Source organism: Melanotaenia boesemani, chromosome 17 (genome assembly GCF_017639745.1).
Source record: "Melanotaenia boesemani isolate fMelBoe1 chromosome 17, fMelBoe1.pri, whole genome shotgun sequence".
Lineage (NCBI taxonomy): Eukaryota > Metazoa > Chordata > Actinopteri > Atheriniformes > Melanotaeniidae > Melanotaenia > Melanotaenia boesemani.
Genome location: NC_055698.1, coordinates 9,587,517 through 9,610,744, shown reverse-complemented (window position 1 = coordinate 9,610,744; position 23,228 = coordinate 9,587,517). Strand labels below are relative to the sequence as shown.

At 39.4% G+C, this 23,228-nt stretch overlaps 1 pseudogene; it reads right to left on the bottom strand.

Annotated features, from left to right (window-relative positions):
* Positions 1-4,027: 4,027 nt before the first annotated feature.
* LOC121628053 overlaps positions 4,028-23,228 on the bottom strand; it is a 29,443-nt pseudogene continuing 10,242 nt past the window's right edge.

Below are 23,228 nucleotides of genomic sequence, written 5' to 3'. Positions count from 1 at the left end.
CCAATGTTCACCAACCTGCAACAAAACTTCTGTTTGCGGAACAATTTTAGAAAAATATTCTTGAAAATAAAATTGACATCAACATAACATCAACTTAATATTTAGAGAATCAGGAAACACAAAAGTTAAACAAATAATTTCAAAGATTTTGGTAGGGAAAATTACAAACTACTGAGTCTTGCTTCAAAAGAGCTTGGCCTTTCAACCAAAATGACCTGCAAAAACAAAGAAAGACCTGGTCTGCTGTATGTGAGGAAACACATTCAAACACTACTACTCCCTCTACACAGAAACTAATAAAATATTTTCTGGAGCATGACGACAACTCAAGAGCTTCAACAGAATAAAAAAGAAACACTGACAAGGAAAAGAGTAAAATGCAGAAGTGGTTCTTGTGTGAATCACTACACGCTCTTTGGCAAAAGTTTACAGAAGTACATCACGTGCAAATATCCTACAGTCAATTTTACAAAAGCCGTCCATTTTGGATAATGAGACCAAAAGTCCAAGATCGAAACACATGTCTTTGCAAGATTCATGCCAACACTCAGTTCATGGCCGATAAGCTCTTTTACCACAAAGTAATAAAAACCAGAAGCATCAAGTATCTAATGGAAAGTCTTTGTTGCCAGACTTCAGCAAAGAATGCATGTACGGAGAGTGCCTCCATTGCTTGAAGGTGGTACTTTCGATCCGAGTCAACAGACAAACTGGATGGAGTTGAGCTCTAAAGCTGAAGAACGAGAAAAGAAGAAAAAAATGGATCAAGAGAGAAGTTTGTTGCCCATTTAACTGTTAAAGGATGTATGTATGGTATCCTGCAAACATTGTTGGCTGACTTCACATCAGTTCATTAGAAAATTAGATCATCATTCATGTAGAAGTAAAACCAACCACTTCTCTTGGCTCTTGGCTTTTTATCACGGTGTTATTCTTCTCTGAGCTCAGGTAAGAACGGAATGAGCATAGAATACGTAGATAGACATTCGGAGATCATGAAAGTCCTTCACTCGTGCCCGGAAAATGTTAGGTGCACCGGTGCGACTAACGTTTTTTCTTAGTCGCACCTGTCTGAACTTCAGACAGGTTGTTGTTCTCTTTTGCAGACCTATGTTTGTTTATCAGTGCATCTAGAGTTTTATATGTATAGATTATGCTTTTTCACGGATGGAGGTTAAACATAAATATAAGATAATCACACTTAATGTCAATGGTTTGCATAACCCCATTAAAAGAAGCAAAGCCCTTGCTAAAATGAAACGTGAAAAACACGATATAGTTTTCTGGCAGGAAACACACCTTTCCGCCACTGAACACGAAAAAATACGTAAAATGGGGTTTAAAAACCTGTATTATTCCTCATTCACGAGGGGTAAGTCCAGAGGAGTAGCGATATTGCTATCAAACAAGGTTAACTTCCAACTCACCTCTCAAATCAGTGACAAGGAGGGACGTTACACACTGGTTAAAGGATATATAGATCATAAGGAAATTACATTGCTTAATGTATACAGGCCACCAGGTAAAGACAAACATTTGATTAAGAGAGAGTTTTTGATCTTATTGCAACAGAAATATCAGGGGTGTTCATATGTGGAGGAGATTGGAACACATGTTTAAACCCTTCCTTGGACACCACCAGTAAAGCTAAAAATCAGATACGGTCTGAAGCAATACATATCAAGAAAATGCTCAAGGAAATGGGGATGATAGATGTATGGGGGGATTTGCACCCATTGGACAGAAATGATACCTTTTTTTTCACATTAGCATTTGACGTACTCAAGATTGGATTATTTTTTTATTTTAAACGCTGATAGACATAGAATTGAGCATTGTGACTAGGCCTGTCACGATAACCAATTTAGCTGTACGATAAATTTTCTCAGAAATTATCGCGATAAACGATAATATTGCGCAAAGCGCTAATGTGTCATTTTGAGACCATTCTCAACTAATATAATAATAATAATGCAAGTACACATTTTCAAAGATCAATAAACTAAATAAATAAAAGCGCCTTTTTCACATAAGCCGGGACGCCGGCCCAAAAGTAATGCAGCCCACTGGGAATCCTCCCAAACCTCTCGATTAGCCGGCATTGCTCTTAATGTGTATTTTGTCAAATACGCTAGTGTTAACCATTCCCGCTTCTTATCCGCCGATAGTAGTCGGAGGACACGGGGGAGATCCGTCCTCTCCAGGGCCGAAGTGGAGTTGGCTTCGGGGTTAACTCCCAATTACTCTCTTCTCTCGCCGCTCACGGCGTGGAGCACCATAAAAAAAAGGAAACAGCGGTTGTGCTGAGAAACGGCTTTATTATAACGCACCGTTATTGTTTTTCCTGACTGTTCTGCCTAACCGCTCCGTCTCTTCTCTTCACACCTTTTCTTCTTCTGCTACTCTCGTTCCTCATAAGCTCTTCTTCTCCTCCCTCTGCGCTCACGCTCACTCTCACGCGCACTGAGCTGCTGGATCGCACACACAAAGTTAGACACATCGCACAACACTAGTATATAGGCTGACTCTATTTGCGTAATGTGCCTGCGGATTACAGGGGTTATTACGGTAGACCAGGAAGTGGGGGCTTTGTACTGACGTCGTAAGCTAGATGTGTGTGTTCTGCTTACATGTGGGGAGCAGCGAAATGATAAAAGAGGAGGTGCTTGCATCTATTATTTCTCCATTCGACCTATTTACATATTTCAGCATGAGAATCGGAGGTTTAGCGCGAGAGCGTGAGAAGCCACTTAAATGCGCAAGTCTCACGGCCATTGCGTGTTGGCAGCCCTGCAAAACAAATGCGGCTTACCGGCTCGTGCTGCAACATGCTGCAGTCAAGTATGACACCAGAGAGATCACTCCGCAACAAACCAGAGCGTTGAGTCGAAATACGCCATAGTGAAACCTATTGTCATACACAGTTTATGGTAAAGGGAGGACTAATAAAAATTATCGCGGCCGGCAAACTTATCGTGCTCTTATTTTCTTATCGTTCAATTAATTGACTTATTGCTTATCGCGACAGGCCTAATTGTGACATAGGAGTGAGAGATATTTCTGATCACGCTGGGGTGCACTTAACTCTTCACCTGGATAATGACCGTAAAGAAACATTATGGAGGCTTAATACTAGTCTACTGAATGATGATACATTCCATAACTTGGTAGAAAAAGAATTTAAAGAGTACTTGGAATATAATGACAATAATGACATCTCTCCTAGTATACTGTGGGACACTGCAAAGGCTGTTCTGAGGGGTAAAATGATAATGTGGTCTACTTACAAGAAAAAGGAGAGCTATATAAAAAACCTTACTATGAAATTGAAATCCTTAGAAAAAGAACATATGGAAAGTAATAACAGTAACATATTACCGCACATCATGGAAACAAAGCAAGAGTTAAACAAACTGTACGAAGACCAGGTAGAAAAGAGATTGAAGTTTATTAAACAAACTTATTATGAAAATGGTCCAAAATCTAAGAAATTCCTTGCTTGGAGGATACGTAAACAGCAGGCCGATGGATTCATACAGAAAGTAAAAAACCCACTTAATAATAAGGTATATCATAATCTTAAAGACATACAGAAATCTTTTGTAATATATTATACTCAACACGCAACCCAGTGAAACAGACCAGGTAGCAGTAAATGAGTTTCTTTCCTCGCTTGATTTACCATCAATGGGAACAGAACAGAATAAAAGACTAACTCAGTTAATAACAGAGGAGGAAATCAGTAAGGCCATTTCAAAACTTAAAGGGAACAAGATGGCAGGTGAAGATGGTTACCCAGCTGAGTGGTACAGACATTTCCAACACCTAATAATTCCGCAGCTTAAAAATTGCTGCAACTATGTCCTTACAGGTGGGGAGACACCACCGTCCTGGAAACGGGCTGTGATTTCAGTGATTGCCAAACCAGGAAAAGATAGAACAGCATGCGGCTCTTACAGACCAATATCAGTTTTAAATATTGACTACAGGATATTTGCGACTATATTAGCTAAGAGGTTTGAATTAATTATCCCAGAATTAACAGACACAGATCAAACAGGATGACCTGACCCTCCAACTCGCTGTCCTCGCTTGCCTTGTTCAGGATGGACTGGCAGAACTTGGGAATGTCTGCTCGACAAGCTTTCCTCAGCACTGGGTTCAGCCTGTAGTCTGGAGGAGGAATGGAAGATGCTCGAGACTTTCAGCATACTTTAGTGTGTGGGTTGTTGTGTGTTTACCTGTGTTCAGATAATCATCTGTTTACACCTGGGATCCATCAGCTCACTGTTCTTGTTCTGCTTCAGGCACTGAAGGACGTTCCTGGCATCTGCTTCAGTACAGAAACGCTGCAGAAAAAAAACAAATAGTTTTACAAACCTGCATAAAATATTTAATTTGGGATTAAAACCAAACTAAATACTAAAGTATTTTATGTTTTGAGGTAAGTTAAAGTGATAATTCCAAAAGAAGCCACCAAAACTTCACTGTTTTCCCAAAAGAACCAACATTTAGGCTAGGTTCCCACTGCAGGGCACAATGCTCAATTCGTATTTTTTGTGTAGTCCGATCACATTTCCAATTAAACGCGACTTGTATGTGATCTCCTGTATGAACCTTATGAACACTGGAATTGTCCCGAATGTGTAGAAAACACGACGACATGACAGTGAGCGTGCATGTGATGTCTTCGTGTTTGCGATAAAAGCAAAGTGTTATGTTACAATTTTAAAATTATTGTCTAACTGTAGCCAGCACATTTTCAATTGCATCATTCTAAGGAGATTACAAAAGAGGAGAGCCAGATTTTTGGCCATGGCATGTTGTGGAGCAGTGGCAGCAACGTCTGTACGGAGAAACGTGTGGGTACGGAGTTGCAGCCAGGAGTGGTGGGAGTGTGATGTGAGCGCCTTTGCAGATAAGGAGTTTAACAATGTTTAACAATGTTGTGTATGACGTGTAGGTCGGATAAATGCGACCTGGCCGTTCAGACCGAAGCCGCATGGCAAAAGATCAGATACGTAGCGGTTTTAGGACCACATATCCAAGTGGCCTGGGTTGCATTTAAAACAATTGGATCTGTGTCGTTCAGACTGTCATGAAAAGATCAGATACAGGTCGCATAGGGGCAAAAAAAAAATGGATTTGGGTCACTTCAGCCTGCAGTGTGAACCTAGCCTTAGACATTTTTCCATCCCTGTTCTCCTGTCTGTACAAGAAGAGCATCTTTGCACTTGATAATGTTTGATTCAGGACTCCAAATTATCGTGCTTGGTTTTATTTTAGATTAAATGTGTGTGTGTGTGTGTGTGACATATGTTGTTTAATATAGAAAAGAGCTGGCTGATCACACGGTTGCATAATGCACTAGTCCAAGAATTCCCTTTTTTTTTTTTCCTACGTTTGAAATGCAGTATATTGTATTGTGATTAAAATTGTAATTTACTACATTTGGCCAGCGTAGTTGACTATTAACAGACAACCATGTCATGTCCAAAGGCTAAAACAGCCAACTGCAAACTAGCTTATTTGAGCTGAGGCTTGTTAAAAGTTGATGCCCGGGACCGACTGGTTAGAGGAGAGAGCTTTGGAACTGGACTTTCAACCTCTCTCTCTCTCTCTCTCGCTCATCAGTGGTAACTTGGCTGTTTGCAATCACATCAGGTACCAGAATGTGTTGGTTTAAAAGGGATCGTGTTTAGATTATCATATGAATGTGGACATAAGAGTCCTGGACCACCTCTGATGTGGTCAGATCTCAGTGCATCCTAAGTGTGTTCACATCTTTACACGTCACTATCCACTTGAGATAGGATCATACAGGATGGATGTTCGTACTGGCTCTAAAGAGCCTCTTAATGAGGGCAGTATCCCCAGTTTAATCTCTTCTCACCTTGATTGTCTGCTTGCAGACTCTCATCAGCTGGTAGTCGAGCTCTGGGTCGGTCATCTCCACCTCCTGCAGCCTGAATATCCGCTGGTGGCATCGCGGGCTGAGCTGCTCCTTCTGTTCCTTCAGACACTCGATCATCTGAGGATAAGAGATCAAAGGATGAGAGAGAGGAAGAAAACATCTTCAAAGAATACAGTTGCAGTAGATGCAGTGATATCTCATCATGTTTACCTGAGCGTTACCAAACGCCATGTTGGGACAGAGACGATTGATGTCGGACTTGCAGGGGTCATACAAGGCTGGTTCCAACTGAATATCCTCCGACTGAGACCAGAAAAGACAAAAATATTCCGTTTTGCTTTTTGCAGCTGTAACATTTAGAAGCCTTAGATTAGGTTTAAAATTATACCTGCAAATTAAAGTGAGACGGGATTATAACAATTTGTGACAGATTTTGCAGTCTGTCAGTCCTAAAGACAGAATTTTCTTCTGCTGTGTTTTGTCTCTAGACATTACTTATTTTTTATGGCTGCATTTAACGTGTTTTTGTGTAACAAAAAAAAGTAATAAAATAAACAAATAAATTACATATATGTACTGTTTATTACCACCTAATGCCAGCAATATTGTAGTGTAACACCTATCCAAAAGGGGGCAGCAGACAAGCATCAACAGTATACAACAGAGTTTTAAGCTTTCATTATGTGGTGATGTAATAAGTCTCAGAAACTCTATATCAAATACAATACACACAGCGTTAACGGGTTTAACCTTACTTACCAATTATTGAAGCTGGGATCGCCGTAGTGTGCAACACCTCAAACTACTGTTTTGTTAGAGCAGAAATAAATGTTCCTGATGCACAGATTTGAGCTGAATCTTCACATATTATCTTTTATGCTGATTATTTTGACCTTGTTGGCTTGAGGTGCTGCTTCCACAACTGCTTAGATTCATGGACAGCCTTGGTGAAGATTCCTGGATTCTTCTGTCTCTAAAATGATCATTCTTTCCAAAGCAGGAGTCATTTCTAATCTACTCTGATGTGTGTAAAGGCTCATTTTATTTGTAATATGCATAAATTGCCTTTTCATGTAAAGCACTTGGTGTTGCCTTCAGCATGAAAAGTGCTTTATAAATAAAGTTTGATCTGATTTGATTTGATTTACTTCAACTTTTCTTAGGGCAGAAGTTTGTTTACTTTATGACTGTGCTTTGCATACTGCCACCACCTACATCCTACATGATGAAAACTTGAAATAGTTTAATAAAATTAAGTTTTGAATGAAAAAAAAAAAATTTGTCTTCTGCCAATTTTCTTGGAATACATATAGATGGTTGCTCATGAATACCAACTCAAATATCTGCATGAAAAGTGAACATAATCTCAGTGGCAGTTCAGACAAGGTGTGAGGAGTGTTTACCATCTCCAGCTCTTCCACTCGCAGCTGTTTGCGACATTTCAGAGACACCCACTGCTCTTTGACCACCTGCATCGTGTCGTTTCTCACTGTGGTGCTGAGGCAGATCACAACATCAACCCTGCAGGGTGACATGTCCACAGAGGGAGTTTCATCCACAGCACAAAACAAAAAGAAGGAATTTAAATGAAGAGTTTGTTGTTTTCTTTTTTAGGATGTTGTCAAATTTGAGCCCCACTTTTTTTTGATGTTTGGACACAAGCGCAGAACGTCCTCCTTGCAGGCCATCTTGAACTTGTAGGAGAACCGAAAATCCTTCATTTGAATCTGAGAGAAAAGGATAAAAAGAAAAAAATAATCTCAACTGCAACAACTACTGCAATTTAGATGTGAACATCTCAGAATAATTAGGGGAAAATAAAATAAATTTGAAACTAAAATCAGATAAAACTTAATAAAATGTCATTTCAGTGGCCTTTTAATGCTGACATTAGTAAAACTTTTGTTTGCTTTTAATTCCATCAATTAAAATTCACAACTGCTGTTTATATTTTTGTCTTCTCACTAGAAAAACTTTCTTTGCAACTTTAAATAATTTTATTTATAATAAAGTATAACTCCTAACTATTTCCAAACATTAAACAAGAAATAAATTAAATGAAAAAAATAAAAAGTATTTTTCTTTGTTAACAAAACAGAAACAATTAAATTACAATTGTATTGTATTACAATTAAACATTTAAAAACAATAAAACTGATCTCATAAAAGTTTAAAGAAGTGACGTGAGTAATGACAACGAACCAGCTGGAAGTGTGTGATGCCGACTGCACACTTGTCGTTCATCTCCTTCTGATGTTTATTCTGAACCAAACACTCCATCAGATCACCTGTATCAATCTGGTTGTCGGCCACGTCCTGCAAACATGCAATAATGATGTCAAATATTAAATTAGCACAATTCATATGAATAAAACAACATTCCGCTCTTTACATATGGATATATTTCTGCTCACATGGCAGTGGGTCTGAATGACGGGCTCGCAGGCTCTGATGAGCAGGGCATCTATCTGGATGTCCTAAACAACAACAACAACACAGTTGAAAAAGCTCTCAGCTTCTTTTGGTTTTCATTTAGTATCAACAGTGAGACATCTGCTGTGTTCTGGTTTCTGTTTGGTTGTGGCGAGCTCTGACCTCTGACTCCAGCTCCGTCAAGTTGCCCACAACATCCCTGCAGCCGGGAACCAGGTCCTCCAAATGTTCCTGCAGACACTCCAGCTCCTGGACTCACACACAGGTTCATAGGATGAATGTTCAAACGGTTTTAAGGATGTTTAAAAGTGGTACTTTTTTCACTTATAAGCTGCATATACTGTATATGAAATTAGAAGTGCCTTTCTTTGTGCAAATAAATTATCTTCCATTTATCTTCCATATCCTCCAAACTCTTGCATGAATCAATTAAATCGGTGTGTCTCACCTGCCCTGTGTCTGTCTTCTCTCTGCACCACTTGCCGAGGTCGGTCATGCAGCGTTTCTGTAGCTCTGGGTCCAACTTAACATCCATCGCCCTCTGGTGGAGTATCCTATGAACTTCCACTTTACAGTCTTGAGATAACTGCTCACACGCACACACAGTAAAAAAACAACAACTTTAAAGATATGGTTGATATTTAAACACTTGTCAATACTAATACATATGATGAGCTAATACTGGTTTATGGCCATCTGCAGGTATTGTCTTAATTATCTATTTATTTACTTGGATTATTTAAATTCTCAGCTATTTTCAGTCAACTCCAGAAACATCTTAAAGGAAGAAGCACCTAAAAGTTGAGTTGTACGAGTACTGATGGAATAGAGAACATCTAAAACAGACGTTAAAGCTCCTGCTACATACATTTAGATGATTTTTTAAGTTAATGGCATAGTAGGTTTCATTTGCATTGTATTCTAACTTTTCCATACTCCTTGGTACTTTGCTCGCATACATTCAGGATATTTTAGCCTTTTTGGAAAAACATTTATCTGACCCCCTCCTACACCTTCAGGAGCAACTTCTGGTTGACTGATGCTAACTCATGTTAACTCATGGGGTACATCCAAAACACCTCATCTAGAAGATGTCCAGGAAGCATCCTGGCCAGATGCCCAAATCTTCCCAACTAGCTCTTTACATGTGTGCATTCAGCATTTCCTAGGCTATTTGTGTTCAACAGCTCATATTTTTAGTCAATAACTGCAGTGCAGGACCACAGGAGAAGCTTTATCTCAGAGCTCAGCTCTCTCTTCACCAAGACAGACCAGTACAGCATCCACATCATGGCCTCTGCATACGTCCACCTGTAAATGTCCATCTCTGTACTACACCCACTCATAAAAAATACCCAGAGATACTTAAGTGTCTAAACTTGAGGCAGTGGAGAATTTACTCTTTTCCAACTGAAGATCATGGCCTCAGACTTGGAGTCTCATCCTCAATGAAGCCAAGAGGACCACATCATCTGCAGAAAGCATAGATGCATTCCTAAACTAAATGGAAACTCTCTGCCACTTAGTTGAGCCTTGAAACTCTATTAACAATGATTGTGGACAGAAAAGGAGACATACAGCAGCTCTGGAGTCCAACATCCAGCACAAATGAGTCAGCACTTTGGTTGTTAAGGGACCCATTAAATACCTTCTTCATCACACTTCTGGACCATGTCCCACAGGACACCATTAAGGGACAAGTGATAAGTCTTCTCTTAATCCACAAGACACATCAAGACTCCCACCCACCTTCCCTCCAGTATGCTTGCGAGTCTAAATCTCTTGTCTGTTTGTGGGCTTATGTGAAGCAACACAACTTGCACAAAAGACTATTCAGGAACCTTTGCTAGGAAGACACTTAGTGTAAGGAGATGCATTTTGTAGCACATGTGCAGCTGTTTAAATGCAATGAAAGCCCCTGTGCTTAGCTAAGCTGTACGCAGGGAAGATTTCGGACACAAACGACTGACATGAAGCCAGGATATAACTTCACCACACAGCAAAATACAGTACAGTAAGTAAGTAACCAGAAATATGTGATGTGGCAGTCTAGTTACTGGATTCCAGTAGTCTTTTGTTTCCACTACTTCCTGTGTTCACACGACGAAAGGTGTCATAACCTCAAGCTTACACATGAAAACGAAGTCTTTAGCCCTTGAAATAGTGAAGCACAACAAACATGGCCTCATTTCAAGTCCTATGTTCACTGTGATGGTCTAAAGCAGCAGAAACCGAATTATCACATCAAATTAAGTCGTAAAGATTCTACTTGCTGATTACCAAACCAGTCAAATCAACCTCCCTGTGAGACACAGATAACTAGGTTAAAGAAGTGCCTCAAATCTTGAAAAAGGTCTTTAGCCAACTTTTTCTAACTGAGCAACATAAAGGTGGGAGGCGTGAGCAGGACTTACCAATTTTCTTTCAAGTTTTTAACCACGACTGCATACACTGTGCAAGTCATTTATTATTAATGGGTGCAATTTCTCCAAAATTATCTGCTCATTAGACTCCCACAGATTGAAATCTTGTTTAATCTGAAATCATTACTGGTATTGTCTTTCATTTAAGCCCACACCAGGACCAGCACTAATGAAACTCAGAGCTCATACCTTCTCATCTCGGTTAACCTGGGAAATTAAAAACATCAGCGTGACATCTGTTTATTGTCTAGAGCCGCATTATTTAATATTAATTTCCAAACTATAAACCTGAACTAACATGTCATTAAAACCTCTCCCTATAGTTACATTTCCATGTTGGTAGTGCCTGCGTCTGCTGTCGTCATACCCGCCTTCCCTGCTCCTCTGTACCATAGGTGTGGAGGTAGACAACGGCTCCTGGGGGCATGAGCTCGCTGGTTTCATTCCAGCCGTGTGTGTGGCAGAGTCAAGCGGCGTCGTTCTGGCACTTCTTGTACAGGATGGGGTCCAGTCTGTGAGGCAAACGGGGACGTCATTCGTCAAGTTGCACTATTAACATTGATGATCAAAGTCTTTCTGAGAGAAAAAAAATCAACATTTAACCTCCTTAACATCTGCACAATATGTTGTTTTATGCACTACCTGATGCTATTCGAACAAAAATCAGCCTTAAAAATTACACGTCAAGATGCAACTAGAAGTTAGCCAAGTAGGTGGGAAATCCTGTTGCAAAGATATGCGGCTTCATGTTTTACTCAAAGATGTAAACGTCAGCAGAGTTGAATTAAAAATACTGACTGGATGAAGGTCTGCAATCTTCACGTTTCATGGAGCTGCTTTGAATGTCTGAACCAAAAACTGCTGCGTTTTGCTACCACACTAAGTGGGTATGTTAGTCAATGTTTTCTCACTGTTCCACTCCTCTTTAGGACACATAGCTGCAGTCAGCAGCAGGGCAGCTGAGCTGATCCAGGAGTGAGCCTGCACACGGTAGCAACAGGGGGCTGCTGAGGTTTAACTTAAATCAGCATGTTTCCATCTGAAGAGATCAAGCCAAAGCTCATGTTATTGACCACTGGGAGGTTTCTAATATTGAAAAAGTGAGCGATAGTGAATATCGGACCATTCTGATTCTTTGATATCAATGTATATCTTTTAACTTTGTCTTTTAAAGAACTGCTTCTTTGTGTCCAAATATTCTGGGCTGTTTGACCCGCAGTGTCATCTGCTGGTGGGCAGAGATGTAGATGAGTCAAATTTGCATATAAAAGCTTTCTGTGGCAAGAGCATTAAAACAACTTTGAGAAGCACCGATGAATTTTGAAGGTATCAATTACTCATGATTTGATGATAATTTATAGTAACATAGCATAAAATCCACTTGAATTTCTAATTTAGCTCATGTTTTGTATAAATCATCACAATATTTACTTTAAAAAGGGCCTGAAGTGACTGCAAAGTCATGCCAGATGCTTGGTTTGATTTTTAAAATTCCAATAATGATATTTAAAAACATTCATGTAAATTTGTCAAGTCAAAAGAAACAATTGTACTTGTGTAAATAAGATCAGATGAGACTAGACGAGATGAAAGTTGTTCCAGCAGCCGGTGCTCACAGTCTTCCACCATCTTCTCAGTGTACAGGTGCTCCATCAGACACGACAGGATCCTAAACAGATTATAATCCAGGGTCTTATTATGACATACACTGTCATTTTAAATGCTCCTTTTATCACAAAGCTGTTCATATTTGACATACAGTAGCTAAAGTTACAATGTATACTGTGTATGGATGTATATTCATTCACTGCCCACTTTATCAGGTCCACCTGTTAAACTGCCTGTTAACGCAAATATCTAATCAGCCAATCACATGGCAGCAACACAATGCATGTAGTCATGTAGACATGGTCAAGACAATTTACTGAAGTTGAAACTGAGCATCAGAATGAGGAAGAGGATTTAAGTGACTTTGAATGTGGCATGGTTGTTCGTCTGAGTATTTACTGGGATTGTCACACAAAACCATCCCTAGGGTTTACAGAGATGGTCTAAAGAAGAGAAAATATCCAGTGAGCAGCAGTTGTCTGGACCAGGATGTCCTGTTGATGTCAGAGGTCAGAGGAGAATGGGCAGACTGGTTGGAGATGATGGAAAGACAACAGGAAGTCACATCAGCAGTGATTCCCACCAAGGTCTGCAGAATAGCATCTCTGAACACACAACATGTCCAGCTTTGAAGCAGATGGGCTACAGCAGCAGAAGATCACACCGGGTACCTCCTGTCAGCTAAGAACAGGAAACTGAGGCTACAATTCACACAGACTCACCAACCCTAGACAATAGAAGATGGAGAAACGTTGCTGGTCTGATGAGTCTCCATTTCAGCTCCACATTCAGATGCTAGGTTCAGAATCTGCTGGAAACATCATGAAAACATGCATCCATCCTGCCTTGGATCAACGCTTCAGGCTGCTGGTGGTGCAATGGTTTGGGGGATATTTATTGGTCCACTTTGGGTCCCTTAGTACCAACATGGCCTGGTTTAACCACCAGGAAGATTCTTATCATTGATGCAGCCGACAAACCTGCAGCAACTGTGTGAAGCTGTCATGTCAATATAGAGCAAAATCTCTAAGGAAGGTTTCCATCATCTTGTTGAACCCATGACAACAAGAATTAAGGCAGTTCTGAAGCAAAAGGGGGTCCAACCCGGTATGTGTGTATTAGGTCTGGGCAATTAATTTATAAAATCAATTAATCAAGTTTTCCCTTTATGATGATCTATTTTTATGGAAATCTGGATTTTTTTCTCACCTTTTATTTGCTCTCCTTGGGCTTCCACAGTTAGTACGGGGCTCAGTCCTCCCTCCACAGACTCATGCCTTGAATTTAGCTGTGCATAAAACTGAGAAATGCTGCTCTCTATGAGATGCAGAAAACACTTCAGCCCACAAACTCTCCTTAAGAGACAATAAACATCAGGGGAATTGTTTCTGCAGTGCAGGCTGTACATTAAGGATCCAGATGGAAAGAGATCATTTCTGATATGAAGCTGTTTATACAGGCGAAAAGTTATGACGTTATTTACTTTCTTAGCTGTCTAAATAAAGCCTAGAGCCTAAAAGAAACAAACACATTTTGCATGTTAAGCTTTAAGTTTAATATTGTTTTTAATAAATTTAATATGTTTTTAAGAAAGAAAAGGGGTAAAAAAATGATTAAAATCAGAAATCGGTTTTGGTTTGAAAAAAATCTGAGATTTTATTTTTAGGCCATATTACCCACCCCTAGTGTGAATGCACTGTGTGTATGTTACCAACTCACATTGGGTCTCCGCTGCGGATGTGTTTACAGGCTGTCTGGATTACGGACTCGCAGGCCTCATTCAGCGCTCGGTCGATCCGATAGTCAGCTCCGGGGTCGGCAGATTGGATCAGGGTCTGCAGCTGAGGCAAAAACAAAATGTATAAAACCATTAAATGCTTAGAAGAACTTCATAAATAGTTCTGTGTTCATAGCTAAATCTATTCCAGCCTGATCACAATAAACTGGACAGTTTCCAGTTTACAGAGCACATCTTTTGTAAAGTTGTGAAAATGAAATGGGAATCAAAGAGCTTATTATTTACTGGTCTGAAATGAGGAAAGTAGGCTGAGTAGTGCCACCAGAGGGAGGTAGTGAATTATTTTCTTCTTTGTTAATATCTGGGATAGCCTATCTGAGAAGACACCTGCTGGTTAACTAATTATCAGTTCAGATACTAATCAGCTGGTGGGTCATGTATTTTTAATCTTTGCAACTCACAGTTTCATCAAATGAACATCAAAACTTCACTTTGTGCTATTTGCACCTTCTTGATGAGAATCTTAAACTATGACTGTTTTATATGTTTTATACATTTTATATCTTGTGAAATTTAGCTTTCTGTCAAAAGTTCAACAGATCTGATTTGTTTCAGCCTCTACAAGCTAGAAATCTGAAAAAGTCATTACAGTTTTAGAGTTGGTCTGTACAGAACTGCACACAGTTCATTTAACACTCTGAAACTACAACGTTTCAATGAATAAACAACTAAAAAGTAGGTCAACAGCTCATTAAAGATTGAAGCAAAAACTACAAATTGTAAATCAATCATCTCGGGAAGTGTCATTATTGGGGGTTTGTCACACTAAGTGTAAAGGCCACCCAAGCCACATCCCTCCCTCTCAGCTGTACATACTGGATCTCTAGTAGATTCATAGCAACAATACCTGCTGCAGTCTTACTGCACTCTGGCAGACGCTGTCCACACTGGGTGCTGCGGTCGCCGCGGCCAATTCTCATCAGGCAGTGCAGCGTGCGGCCTTTACGGTGCAGGCCGGAGCACTGAGCTTCAATTTCTGTCCGAATTTCTGTGAAGAACGATCTCTGGACTTAGAGAAAAATCCTCCATCAGCATCCGTCGGTAGTCCAGCATCTCTCCCTGACCCTCCCCACTGACCGGACGGCCTGCGTGGCACAACATCCAGTTATTACAGGCGGACACTGAATGCAGCAACAACATTTTGTATATTTACATTCAACTTTGAGTTGACGTCAGAACTAAATAAGCTGAGTGTTTACAGTGATGGTAGTTAAGCAGCACTACAGCAGTGCAAAGTAACAGAAATGTGGATACATTTTTCATTAGAATCCAACCTAGTTAAACTTCCAATTCAATAATCTGCAACCCTGATGACATTTTCGTGCTCACAGCGGTGCACGGCGGCCTCGAGGCACAGGAGCAGATACGACAGTCGGGCTTCGCGGCATGTTGGTGTCCAGGCTGCAGCGCTGCTTCCTCAGGTCCATCTTACAAGCTTTAACCAAAGAGTAACTGACTCTGAATTCCTGGGAGATAAGCTTCTGACGGGTCGTCAGGGTATCGCGGCACTGTGGAGAGAAGATATGGAAAAGAAGTAGTAAGAGAACGGTGTAAAACTTCAGACTTTTGGCTTTTTTGATGACACCCAGGGATGGGATTATCTGTCTTGAATACCTTTTCTGACATGGCCTCTTCAAACTTGTGATTGAACAGACACTTGTAGACTTTTCCTTTTCCAGCTTGAATCTTCGGAGAAGAAAAAGAGAAAGAAGTCTGAGGGCTGTGCTTGTTGAAGTGTCTTTTATTTAGGTCTCATATTTCTAAACAAGAGAAACTGTCCACTTTATCCATGTTTTCTTCCAACTCCATTTGCTTACTGACACTCTCAGCTAAAAGAGTTGGTGTTAGAGAGCCCATAAAGTCCATAATGTGCTACTTTATAGCTTTATAATTTCATTTTGAGGGTGTCTGTGCTTTGAACTTTAAAATGCATAATTTTTTTCCTCATATTGTACAAAGCTGCAGCAAATTTAACTGGAACGCCTCATCAAACTCACATTTCCAGCCCAGAATGTCACAGCGAATGAACGTCAGAGGAGCTGATTATTCTGAAAAGCTTGGTCTGCTCTGATAAGTGTAAGGCCATGTGTAAATATGCTTCACTGTAACATCATTAAGTAAAGGACTGCGAATGATGAAAAGTTCACATCACTGCCCACTCCGCACTGATCTACCCGTCAATCTCACGCTTTATTCTTCCATGACTCCTGAACAAGACCGTAAGACACATAAAGTCCTTCACTTGGGGTAGAAATGTGAATAATCATGGAAAAGAAAAGATGACCACACTACTTTCTATTCAATCTATATGCATATCTATTTTTTCTCCTAAACAAATGTAGCCCCACATATCCTGAACTAGTGTGGAGTTGTTGTTGCACATGCTTTAAAATGAACACCCTACAACCAGGTGATGGAGTATGGAGGTGTCTGTAGAGGAGGTATACCTGTAAAAGTGTCTAGACATCTCAGCATCATTGATTTAGAGGGTTTAATGACCATTTATGATGCTGCATGCATCGCTTTTCTGCTGTGATATTAACATCAACCAAATATATTGTCTCCATTTTCATTTACATTCTGTAAAACCAGATGTTGGGTCTGATCTGAGTCTGCCTCAGCATGCCCATTGGTTGGCATACATGATTTTTACACTGGTCCGAAACCCACTAACCTCCACTGTGGGAAAGTATTTAACACTCAGGGATCTATGATTGGATCACTTTCGCTTTTCAAAGCACCACAGCAAAAAAAAAAAAAAAAACTACATGGACAGACCATGTAAAACCAGAAATACAATAGTTTTCATTTAAAAATATGAAAATATTTATCGTATTTGAGCAACAAAGCATTATAAGATGGACAATCGATGCATTTCTTTCCTTATATTTGCTATTTTTCGTGATTAAAAGGTGGTAAAAACAGGTGATACAGACTGACTTAATCTTAAGCAAAACTTAATACAGATTTGCTGATTTTTGTGCATTTCTGGGACCCATTTGTTAATAAATGAGACTCAAGTTAATCACTTGATAGAACCAAAGAAGATAAAGGATACTAAACTTGGGTATCTTAAACATTTATGGTAATATTCTTCTTTTTTAATTCTACTTCCACTAGAAGGCAGTGCAGAGTTCAGAGTTCATCTTGTTCATCAAGACATGCATTTTCAGAGAAATTTTTTAAGAACCTAAAGTTTATTTAAAGACTTTTATGGTACGAAAACCCAATGATAACACTAAATATTACAGTGTCAAAGCTAAAACATTTATGAATATGTGAGTCTGTTTATCAGAGTCACCATTCTGGCAGAATCTCTCATGGTCGTCTCTGCAGGCGAAGTAAAGATGTCTGTTAAAGTGAAAGTCATCGAATGACAGCTCCGCCACCCGCAGGATCGCTTTCTGACACTCTTCTTTGATTGGCCGAACGTGATCCTGCTGCTCCGCTTCCCTCGCCAGCGCCTTCTCGAGACAAGCGATCACAGTGGATATCTTCTTGATGAGAGCCCCCTGTACAGGGGGAACCATGAGAGCCGTGCAGTACAGAATATCGTTGCACACCCTATGAAGCACCAGTCCTATCATGTAGCATACCAGAGCCATGGAGTGAAACTCAGCTAAAATACTCTACCAAGCATTGTCACCTAAAACAAACACAATTCAAACCTCAAGTAATTATATAGGAATGTAAAAGAAATGTGAGAACAACACTGTCTACTTTAAAGCTTCTATTAATTTCTCCACATCAAGCAAACATGAAAGGTGTCATATCAAAGCAGAGACTCTGCTGATGAAGATGTCACTGTGGGACAAAAACTATGCGAGCTAGCAGCCATAGTGTAGCAAACAAAAACAAAAAAAAGAAACATAAATCGTGTCTTACTTTTACTGTTTTGAGGTCAAAAGTTTTACTCCAGCTCATAAAATTCTGCTAATGCGTTCTCCTATGACTGGCCTTGTTTGCAATGATTCATGATAGTTTGCATGAAAAAGAAGGATGTTTTATTGTAAAGTATTCACTCTTGCTATATTTTACTACCTTGGGGTTCCCTTCTTTCTTGATCCTCATGGCATTTTTAAGGAGGATTTAGAGGCTATCCCTCAATTCTCCTGACTGGCCATTGATAGAAGTGTCAATTATCAAATCAAAAACTTTGAGGGGACCATGCCTTTGCTGTTACTGCCCCTAAATTGTGGAAAAATCTGCCACTGTGCATTAGACAGCCCTCTTCTCTGTCTGCTTTTAACCAATCTTTTCTCCTTGGACTTTGATGCTTTTTGAGATGTTTCTTTTATTCATTCATTCATTCATTTATTTCACTGTGTCTATTTTTATGCGTTTATGTTTTATCATATTTTATGCTTCATGTTTTATGCTTTGTGTTATATGTTATGCTACTTATGTCTTTAATTTTGTACAGCACTTTGGTCCTCTGTGATTTTTTTAAGTACTAACAAAGTTGGATTAGACTGGAACATCAGCTGATGGCTTCCTGAGATATTTATCTGTATAACCTTTATTAAAAATTCTGTAAAACTGCTCAGGCTCACTGTTTTAGCTTCTACTTACAGTTTGTCATCAGACATTACTTTACTCATTCCTAAATTAATTGGGCTGCTATCCTCTGGTTTTCCCTGAAAGTAACGTAGTTTTCTTTTATAAGGAGATAACCATTTAAATATTTTATTGTGTTTCACTTCTGTAAGGCAAGGCAAGTTTATTTGTATAGCACATTTCATGTACAAGACAATACAAAGTGCTTTATATAAAACATTAAAAGCATAACAGCGGGGTGCAAAGAAAGCATCCTGTAGTAATTAGTCTCAGCTTTCATTTCAGATTATTAGATTACTCACTGATGTTTTCACGGTGATCCACCAGGCAGGACACCAGATAGCCCCTCCCCCGCTCCTCCTCATTACACTCCTTTATCTGCAAGCGTTGGAACATGAGACGTGTCAAAGAAATGCCGAGTGATTAGAGCAGCAGAAAACCAAACGGAGGCTGACTGACCTCAGCAATGGTGCTCTTGCAGACCTCCATCGCCACAGACTCAAACTTTGGATCTGTGGTCAGATTGAGTTTGTAGTTCCACAGAAGCTGGAGCACAAAGAAAACAAAGTTTCAAACATCTTCACAGCAAAGGCGTCTTTTTAGATGAATTACTAAGGAGATTATTTCAGACTAGGGCTGGGCAATATGAACCAAATCTTATATCTTGATATTTTTTACCTGAATCACGATGCAGGATATATATCTCGATATATATATATATATATATATATATATATATATATATATATATTTGTCAAGTAACCAAAGAGACAGCTCTAACTTACAGCCTTGAGTGCTAAAAACACTTGTATTAAGGATCAGCAGCACATGTGCATTAAAACAGCTGACTGAAATTAAAGTACCTTTATATTAAATTAAATGCTCCTAAAACAATATAAATTAAAAATACTTTTCAATTACCATAATAAAAATACAGCTGTGCAAAATACAAAAGAAAAGATGCTTTTAGTTCAACACAAGCTATCTCGATATAAACGATAATCCATCCTTCTATATCGAGTCTGATAAAGTCTTGATATATTTGAAAATCTCGATATATTGCCCAGCCCTATTTCAGACTGAAACAAAGGGGAACCAATGCAAACGCAGTACGCGCTAGTTGTGATTATCAGTGAGGCTAAATTTAAAATGAATGAGATATGGTTGGAAATTTATTGTGAGACGTCATCTTCAGTATAGTGAATTTAGACATTTTTTTTTGTAGGAAAAACTGGGACACAAAATCAAGAGTTTGTAAGATGGAGACAGTCTAGTAGAAAATACAACCTTCTGTTTACTTTTAAAAAATTAAAATTGTGAACTACACTCTGTCTGCAGCTTTGATTTGGACCATTTCCATTAAACCCCCATGATGTTTAAAGTAGTACTATGTACATGTCTGACCTTGAAAATATATTTTGACTCATTTTGATGGTACAGTGGTATTTATTATTAAATTCTTGGGGTTGTCATTGTCCTGCAACATCTCATGGCTGGGAAACTGTACTTCATAACTTGCCTGGAGCATCCTACTACAGCTGAGATCTATATTACAAATTACATCACACCCCTGCAACTGCATACTAGCCATTTTAAACGTGCACTGTGGCTGATTTATCAAAGAAATGCAAGAGGACATTATTGGAAGATAAAAGGAAAAAGAAGGGAGAAAGCGACAAAGCAAGAGATAAGACAAGAGTCAACATCCGACTGACTTTTATTGGCTAGAGAGAGCTTAAAGCAGAGGTTGGATGCAATATGGATGCCAAATTAGCTGTCATTAGGTAGAGCCTCACTGAGAAAATTTGCAAAAGTTCAGTATTGCTTCGTTAAGTCCCATTTCTGCCCGTTTTTACAACCTCAACTTCAAGAAATAATCTGAAATGCTGTTGCAGATGCTCTGAGACATTTTCAAAACTGTTCCCAAACTTTCTATCATTGGACTATTTAGCTGCACATTTATTATTAACTGGTTGTGTAATTGATGACAAAAACTTTAAGTTTTTATTGTGTTTCGGGTGCAAAAATCAGTTTAATCTGAAAATTTTCCCAGGTTACTTAGAAGAAGTATACTACAAAGAACAGAAAGTGGTATGAAGAGATCTCATCTCTGCTCGGAGAATGCAGAAAACTGTCCCATAAAATGTAGCATTCATCAATACTAGCCAAGTTTCTGATAGATTTTCACCTGTTTCTGGTGCTCTGTTAAGAGAAGCAAGCAATGGAAATGCTCTTGGGGAAATGAGAGGAGCTCACATGTGCACATATTGAAAATATTTTGAAATGATAAGAGTAATAATTCCCAGAATTTTACAGTGCAGTGCCACCAAAGCCCTTTAAGCGAAGGCCCTCTGCAGCTAACTGGTGGGGCTCCCATTTACATGAAAGAACACCAGCTGTTTATCTGAGCTTCTAGCTGTGCCGCTGTCAGATATACTGTATAATGGCTCCAATGCAGACTTTTTTCCCCAAATTATCCTTCCCTTGCAGACTTTACTGTGAGAGATGAACACAGTTCATTGTAAAAATAGGCGACATTTATGTGCCCACACCCCTTAAAAAATGCATAAAAGCTAAGCAAACAATATGTGATGATGAAATCCAGAGTTCAGATGGGAAAACATCAGGAATATAGAAAATGTTGCTGCCCATCAATCTGGGACGGTTACTAAGGCAATTTGCAAACTACTATGAGCCCATCATTCTACAGTGGAAAACATTCAAGACAGATGTCAATCTTCCCAGGAGTGGATGTCTCAGCAAGTTCGGCCCAAGGTCAGATTGTGCAATGCTCAGAGAAACTAAAAAACTACAGTTGTGTAGTTTTTTTTTACAGTAGTAATGAGCTACATCTCATTGGCTCAGGAGGAAGAGCAGTCAGATCCAACCGGAGGGTTGGTGGATTGTTTCCAGTGTTTTCCTGACTGCCGAAGTGTCCTTGGGCAAGACACTTAACCCTATGTTAACTATCGGGGTATGAGTGTGTGTGTGTGTGTGTGTGAGAATGTGACAGGTAGTGTAAAGTGCTTTGAGTAGTCAAGCTGACTGGAAAGGCGCTGTATAAGTACAAGTCCATTTACCATCTCACACTCTCCAGGGCTCAGTTAGCATGTTAAATGTTAAAGTTCATGACAGTAAAATTAATAAAAACTGAACAAACATAGCTTGTCTGGAAGACAGCACAGCTAAGATTTGCAAAGCTGGATCTTAAACAAATAGATATCTGCTCAAAATACAGAGCAGAATGTTTGGAGAAAACCAAACACATCAGTGCAAACACCTTATACCAACTGTCAAGCATGGTGGCGGACAGCTGATGATATGGGCTTGTTTTGCAGCCGCAGAGCCCGGCACCTTGCAGTCAATTTTGGTCAGGCAACAGAATAATACTAATATTAAAAAGATAGCCTTAATTTAATGCAGCTAAAAGTGGTTTAAAAGTTATGGAGCTATTGAATCACAGGGTGTACTTAGCTTTATATAATGCTTCTGCATTACCTGGTGTCTGATGTAGTATTTAATGTTTTTGTAAATCTGAGGTTGAATTTACCAACTCCAGTGTGCTCTTTTCACTTACAAATTGGGTCTGTGCATATGGTCTGTTTTTAGTGACAGACACAGCTGCAATGAGTTTCACTCCCAGCTGGGCAGGTTTCAAGCTGCCACTGCACTAGTTCTTCAACGGACCAGCAAACCTCAGGGAAACAAGTTCAGCACAGGTCAGCTGATAGTTCACCGGTGCAAAAATCAACTTGGGAGTTATTTACTGTGAATCATTTCCCTCCTTAGTGGTGCAGCTACACTGGAACTTAGTTCTCCCACCTGTTAAATCTAACTGTAACCCCTGCCAGTCTACAGACTACATTTTAGCATCCTTAATGCTAAAAATACCAATCGTTAACTTTTAAAATGAAATATTATTTAATCAGCTTTGGGAAATACAACAAATGTTTTAATTTCCCCATGGGATTTATTTAGTATTTTTAATTTTATTTAATTCAAACCTATTTAATTATCTAAAGAAGTCTTCAATTTCCTTTAAATCTTACATTTTCTCTATTTTTGCCATTTATTATTGTTTTCTTGCCAGGAAAGCTCCAGCAGCAGCAGCTTTAGATAACAGTGACAACAGTCAGACCACACACAAGACAAGACACAGCAGATGTGTGTGACATGTTAATTATGAGTGTCAGTGTTGCAGTGCTGTAATGAAGACCGGCCAAGTGGTCCATTAGCCTTGTAAAGTTTCATAAACCTGTCAGCTGTTTGCTGCTCTGAACTATGAAGGTTTATGATCCAGACTGTACTTAGAGCAGATGAAGAACCGTCTCACTGCAGAAAGAGTGGAAGCTCTGACTGAACTTTAGACAACAGTGAGCTTTGTGAGGATCATCAGTTCTAAGAGTACCTAGGTTGATGATCACACAGAAAGGCCAGCAGAGGCTCGAACCAGCAACCTTCTTACTGTAAGCCGAGATGCTAACCATCACACTAC